We start from the raw sequence: 7,416 nt of genomic DNA on the forward strand, positions 1-7,416 counted from the left end.
GCCATCAGTTATCACATAAGCTCAATTTCCAGTTTGGAACTCTTTCTGCATTTTATTTTGTTTTGTTGGACCTTTGGAATGGTTGCATAAGTATGACAGAACTAGAATGTGGGGTTCACACTATGTTTCATAGGTGTTAGAGACATGTACACATCCAGGTCCTTGGCTCCTGTAAACATTATTTTTCATAGGAAAGAGTCTTTATAGATGTAATTAAGCAAAGGGTCTTGTCCTGGATTAAATGGGTGAGTCCTAACTATAATGACAAGAACCTTTATGAGAGAGAAGAGGAGAAGACATGACCATACAGGAGAGGCAATGTGAAGATGGAGGCTGAACCTGGAGGGATGTAGCCACAAGTCAAGGAAAGCTAAGAAATATCAGCACTCCATAGATCCTGGGACAGTCAGGGTGCAAATTCTCCCACAGTGCTTCCAGATAGACTGTGGCCCTGCCAGCATCTTGAGTTTGGATGTAAAGTTTGCAGAACTTTGAGAGAATAAAAGCTTGTTGTTTTAGGCCATCTTGTTGAGACAATTTGTTACAGCAGCCCTAAATCGATTCTAATAGAGAACTGCTTCTGCTCTTTTATTTTTTTCTTCAAAATAATCTACATTACTCATGGTGTTTGTTTTCTCTCCTTATTTTAGAGTTAGTTTGATGAGATGTTAAAAATTCTGCTGAAATTTTGCTTGTAATTCCATTAAATTTATGTTAATTGGTTGGAGAGTTTATCTGCACAATACTAAATCACCCACAAGTATTGGGTTTTTAATCCATCATTTGAAATTTATGGCTTAATGGGTTTTAGTATGTTCTTTATGAAATTAGCCTTCATTGTTTGTTATTTGAAAACAACAACAGCTTTGATTTTTCTCTTGTAACCTTCATTTACCGTTGGCCAAAACATCGAGAACTATGTAAAGTGGTTTCAGAAATAGTGAACATCTTTGTCATATTTCTGTTGTAAGGGAATTCATTAAAATGTCTCTTTTGAGTCTTTTCAGTTGACCCTTTCATTGATTTAAGGTGTTTTCTTATTTCTGGTTTTCTGATGTATAAATTATAAATAGAACTGAACATTACCAATTAAGGCAATCAATATTTTTTTAATATATTTATGTCTGTTCTACTTTAAATTTTGACCCAGAGTCCTATAAGCAACTGTCTTAGGGTTTCCACTGCTGTGAAGAGACACCATGACCAAGGCAACTCTTATAAAGCACAGAATTTAACTGGGCTGACTTACAGGTTCAGAGGTTCAGCCCATTAACATCATGACAGGAAGCACAGCAGTGTCCAGGCAGGCATGGTGCTGGAGTTGGTGAGCGTTCTACATCTTCATACAAAGGAAGCCAGGAGCAGACTTTCCTTAGGCAGCTAGGAGGAGGGTCTCAAAGCTCATCCCTACAGTGACACAAGGCCACATCTACTCCAACAAGGCCACACCTCCTAATATGCCACTCCCTGGGCCAAGCGTATTCAAACCACCACAGTGATCTTATTTTGTTTTGTAGACACTGCAGCTTTCTCACATTCCACATAATTTCTCTGTGTTCTGGTAAAACTCCTGTTCTTTCTATTGCATCACGTGAAGAGGCGTGGGGTGCCAGTCCATCTCTTCACTGGGAACTTCATTGAGGTGGTATGTGCTTTTGCACTGTTTTTTATCATAAAGCTATGTGTTTTCTACCCTTTGAAATAAATAAATAAGTCATTTCCACCTCAAAGTCAAAGCTGTGGGATATTACTTTAAGACCATTAGCTATTCAACTTCTCACCCCCTTCTTTGAGCAATGGTTTTATTATAGACTAATGATCTTCACCTGAAGAATTCCATTATTAGCTGTGGATGGCGCTTATTTTCTTCTGCATTTGTTAGTTAGTATTGTTCTGAAAACAAGAGCCTTTTGTCTCCTTTTTAGTCTAATTGTGAACTCAAGGATCCTTTAAGCACATTCTTGACTTAATAGACTTTGGAAGGTACATTTAAAGTTTTTAACTGCATTTGCTGATTTCTTTGTTTCTGACCTTAGTTTTATTAGTCACTGCCTTATATTATCAGTGACATTTATATTTATAATTCTGGCATACATTGCGTCTCAGTTGCTTCATGTAAACTGGTGATAATAACATGATTGCTAGTAGCAGTGCTATCTCGCTGGCTTTTGATGAAGATTAAATGAGTTAGTAAGAGAAAAGATCTTAGGTTAGTGCTCACATGGTGCTTGGTAAGTGTTAATACTTAATTTTGGCAATTCTACTGTCATAGTTTTTGGCTCATTGTTTATTTTGCCAGTGTATGCTCTCTTTGGCTCTTGTGTCTTGTACACTGTTCTCGAACTCATCTGAGATGTATAATGCCACTCTGTGTCTCTTTATGCGTAATTGCCTGTTACATATATTTATCTAAAAACCTGCTTTTAGAAAACTGGTATGTAGTCCTTAAAATATGTCATTCCATGGTGATCGTGAAATGCACTCATTTTTCATACTATTGTTACATGAAAATTTATTTTTCACCATATTAGCCTGTGTTTCCTGTTTACTTTCATTTTTTTTTTTTTTGGTCATTTTTCTCTTCCTGTCTCACTTTGGACACCTACTAAGGTCTTTAATCACTCTTACATCCCATGGTACCTATCTGTACTAAAATCTTCTCTTTGGAATTAAGAAGTGTTTTTAGTTATGGGTTCCATGGAGTAAGTGTTCTGAAGTAGTATATGTCCATGAATATCTTTATTTGCTCATTCATTTTAATTTTATTCTTATTTTGCTTTCAAACACATAGACAATTTTATTAGTGCTTAAAAGAACAACCTCAGAGCAGACAAGCTGTAAATTTTAGCAGCTTCCTGGAAGAGGAGAATGGAGAAGAGAGAAAAAAAAAAAGAAGCCACATCATTTGAGATACGCTGGGATGAGGTCTGCTAGCCACGTGGAGGACAGACAGCCACATGGTGAGTGGGGCAGGGGCAGGGAGGGCTTTAGACAAAGTCCAAAGAACCAGGGAAAGGTTGCATATCATAGATCTATCAAAGGATGCATGCTTCTCTGAGTAATTCCAGAAAGTGTGAAACTACAGCTAGAGCTCTATAAGCTTCTGTGCCAAGGGTGGGAGAGAATTCTGGGAAGGAGAGTATATAATCCCATTAAAACAGTAACTACTCTTTTAAACATGGTTTAACGTAAACCTACCTTCCTAGGTATGGTCCCACCTTCCTCATGGGTAGTCTCTTAGCCATATCATTGACCTGCCCAACTGGAATGTTAGTTCTCTCATTTTCTTGACCAGAGCGAAGTAATATTTTTCCTAATGGGCCTTCACTGGCGATATTTCCTTCTTGCCTCTGAAGAGGTAACTCCAAAATCATTTAGGAGATGGGCTGAAGGTGGAATATATATATATATATATATATATCTCCACTGTTACCATGATAATCTAGAGATCCAGCTCCAAAGCTGTTCACTAGAGGGATTAATGCCTTGGTGGAGTTTTAATTCGCACCTTCATGTGTGGTTTCTAGGCAGAGGTTCTCATTTAGGACTCTGAGTTTTCTCAAAGAGTGTATGTAGTCCCTGACAAGTTGAATGCCACATCCAAGAATATTTGGGCAACACAAATTGGTATTGATGACCTTAAGAATAAAAGAAAGTTGGGTGGGTAGGGAAGAGCTGGATCTTAGAAAAGTTGCTCAATACTTACTGTATGAAAATTTCAAAGAACTAATAACCATCACCATCACCACCACCACCACCAAACAAGCCAACCAGCAAGTAAACTACTCACCCAGAACTCCTATCCTGGCCTCTTCTCTTCTCTTCTCTTCTCTTCTCTTCTCTTCTCTTCTCTTCTCTTCTCTTCTCTTCTCTTCTCTTCTCTTCTCTCCTTCCTCTCTTCTTCCCTCTCATCCTCCCTCCGTCCCTCTCTCCCTCCCCCCTTTTAAAGGTAGGGTTTCTTTACATAGTCCTGGCTGTCCTGGAATTCACTCTGTAGACCAGGCTGGCATTGACTAATATTCTCTCTCTCTCTCTCTCTCTCTCTCTCTCTCTCTCTCTCTCTCAGAGTTTTCTTCTTTTTTTTTTTAGTTTATTTATGTTTTTTTTTTTTTAAATGTAGGAGTCATGCTAGAATTGGGCATCAGATCCCTTTAGAGATGGTTATAATCCACCATGTAGTTGCTAGGAATTGAACACAGGACCTCTGGAAGAACAACCAGTGTTCTTAACCACTGAGCCATCTCACCAGCCCCCTGAGGGCATTTTTGAACCTGTTGTTTTCAGGGTCCCTGCACTGAGCTGTAAATTCCTATCACCTTTTTCTCATCATTCTCCCCTCTGATGAGGTAACCCAAATTGCCATTAGGGAACTGGGGCAAAAACAGATCTGGCTTCTTTGAGCTGAATGGAGGCACTGGCTATGACAGAGTATTCCTCCAAGAGGCCTATCTAAAGGGCCCCAAAAGTATATCAGTTGTTGTAACAGTCAGTTATGGAGTGGGTACAGGAAATCCTTGACTGGTGCCTGGATAGAGATTTGAGTGAAAAGTGAACACGAGAGTTATTAGCATCACAAACCCTAGGCAGAGAACAAGGGGAGTCCAGAACACAGGATTTTTTTTTGAAGTGCTTATATCTAAGTCTATGATGATCTCAGAAGACCAGCTATCTACATTTTTGGCCTTCATGGCAGAGTCTGCTTTCAAGCACCCTGATAGTTGCCGGGGTTGCTAGAATCATAGCATGAAATCCCATCCACATGAGTTCTAGAGAGGGAGAGAGAAGAAATATAACCACAACTTGAAGATGTTTATCTTAAAACTATAAAGGACCTGTTTCTCTCAACTTCAGGTAGGTGCTGCAGTGTTGAATTGAGCCAAAGTCATGATGTCTTATGTCTGGCTAGCATTTTCCTTATCAAGAAGAAAATGATTAGTGAGAGACAGTTGACATCTAAGTAACATCTCTTATGAATTTAAGTCTAACGGCTGGGCATTACAATCTCTTGAACTATTAAAATTACCAATTATTTTAGTCTTTGACTATGCTTTTCTGTTGGATGCCTAAGATCATGCAGGTGGCCAAACGTCCATTTAATTTTTCACTGTCAAAGACAGTAGAGGATCTGATCCTTATACCACTTGGGTTAGGAAGGAACTCTGACTCCTCTAGACTCTTTTATCAGTTGCTCCATCTTTTGGGAATAAGTCAAAAGCATTGCTTAACTGTGGATTTTCTTGGAAGCATTGAAGAAATGCCCTCTGTCTTTGTAGACTGGACATTGGCTAAAGTCCACCCAGTAGAGTGTCCATGGCTTCTTTGAGTAAGAGGACAGACAAGTCATCAAGGATAGAGGGCATTTTGAGAAACATCTCTGTAGTTCCTGGGGACTTAGTTTTAGAGGCCAAGGGGCAAGGGGCAAAATACTATCCTTTTCAGTCTCCTTGACCGCACTGTATAGGCAGGCCTTTAAGTATGGTATTGACCACCTAGGTTAGGCATAGCAGCCTGATTCTTTTAGTACTATGAAATATTTAGGAAAAGCTTGATCAAAACCCACACAGTTTAAGATATATCTTTATTAGATATAAAGGTTGTTCTTTCAAGTGAATACATGTAACTATTCCCAAGAAACAGCCAATAACTTAAGAGAACTCCATTGATTTAAGTAGAGGTTTAACTCCTCGTAAGGGTAAGCTTTATGCCCAGTGGTAGATGGACAACAGATAATTAACTTAAAGCATCTTTGGAGATTCCTTGTCTTGTAATATCATTTCAGGGCTCCTTACTTTAAAAATATTTATTTTATTATTTATAATTTGTATTTCATTTTATATACACATAAATATTTTCTTCTCTCTCTCTTTTTTAATTATATGGGTTGTTTGCATCTATAACTCCCTATTTAAGGGATTCCTGAGTATGTGAATGAATGGGTCTCTGTTTCTTGTGCCTTCTCCTGGGCTCTTTTTCTTCTGATTGTTTTGTTCAATTCTGATGTGTTAGTTTTTGTTTTATCTTAGTACATTTTATTATTTTCCCATAGAATCCTGTTTGTTTTCCTAGTGAGAGACAGAAACGGTGTGGCTCTAGATGCGAAGAGAGATGGGAAGGAACTTGGGGAAATAGAAAGAGGGGAAACCGTAATCAGAATATTTCATGTGAGAAAAATATCTATTTTCAATAAAAGACAAAAGTAGAGTTTTGATATTGACATATTCAGCATGGCCTTACAAATTTTAGGATCACATACATCGTTTCTAAGTCTCGTTTTACGTACTTCTGTAACTTACTCAGACCTTCATAACTTGCTAAGGCCCATTCTGCTTCCGTTTACAACTCTCTCATCCTTCTCATGGAGATCCTTCTTTACTAAAGGTTTCCATTTTACATCCTTTTAACATTTCCCTACTTACTGCTTCCCCTTTATTTTATTTCCATCTTAATACCACGAGACATAGTACATAACAAGTACAAATACCATCTTATTAAAAGAAGGTTGAGTCCAAACTCTATACATAGGGTAATATAATAAATAAAGGCTACCCATACAGACATTGTTAAATAATGAAGTTTTAGAGGCAATCTGCAGCTGGGGTGCAGACGCTAGAGCCGAGCGCCCATTGCCATGCCTCAGAAAATTGAGGAAGTCCAGGACTTTCTGCTCACAGCAGGCAGAAGGGTGCCAAATCTGTCAAGATCAAGAAGAACAATGTAAAGTTCAAGATTCGCTGTAGCAGGTACCTTTACATCCTGGTTATCACAGACAAGGAGAAGGCAGAGAAACTGAGACAGTCCCTACCTCCAGGTTTGGCAGTGAAGGAGCTGAAATGAACCAGATCTCTGCATATGACTATTAAAAACCCTGAAAAGTTAAAAAAAAAAAAAAAAAAAAAAACAAAAAAAAAACGAGGCCTTATAAGCTCAAAGGAAAACTCCATAGAAACACAAGAAAGTCAACCATCTTTTCCTGCTTTGTACACTCTACAGAATGATATAGTAGCTGTGCATTTGTGCTTGAGTGATTCTAAGTAGCAGATACATGGCAGCAGCAGATACAGAGCAAAAACATCATCAAATGCATGCTTACAACATCCCGGAGAAATTAACTGAAAGATCCCTGTTGAAATAATTATACTGGCGTTACAGATGGAGAGATCATTTAGACAGAAAGTCTTTCCTGTCCTCTCCATGGGAGAACATCCCAATAACGGCTTCTAGTACTGGCCTCCCATGTCACGAGGCAAATAATAGCTCTCTCTGTCGGAAATAGCTTGCCCATTTGTTGTTCTTAAGTTGTTTACTTTTAGGATATTTTGTTCTCTCTCTCTCTCTCTCTCTCTCTCTCTCTCTCTCTCTCTCTCTCTCTCTCTCTCTCTCTCGTCAGAAAGTGAGGGGGGTAGCTGAACCCAGGAC

General features: G+C 38.6%; 1 pseudogene; it reads left to right on the top strand.

The window, feature by feature from the left end:
* Positions 1 to 6,628: 6,628 nt before the first annotated feature.
* On the top strand, positions 6,629 to 6,834 carry LOC110322619 (annotated as a pseudogene).
* The last annotated feature ends 582 nt before the right edge of the window (positions 6,835 to 7,416 follow it).

Source organism: Mus pahari, chromosome 5 (genome assembly GCF_900095145.1).
Source record: "Mus pahari chromosome 5, PAHARI_EIJ_v1.1, whole genome shotgun sequence".
NCBI lineage: Eukaryota > Metazoa > Chordata > Mammalia > Rodentia > Muridae > Mus > Mus pahari.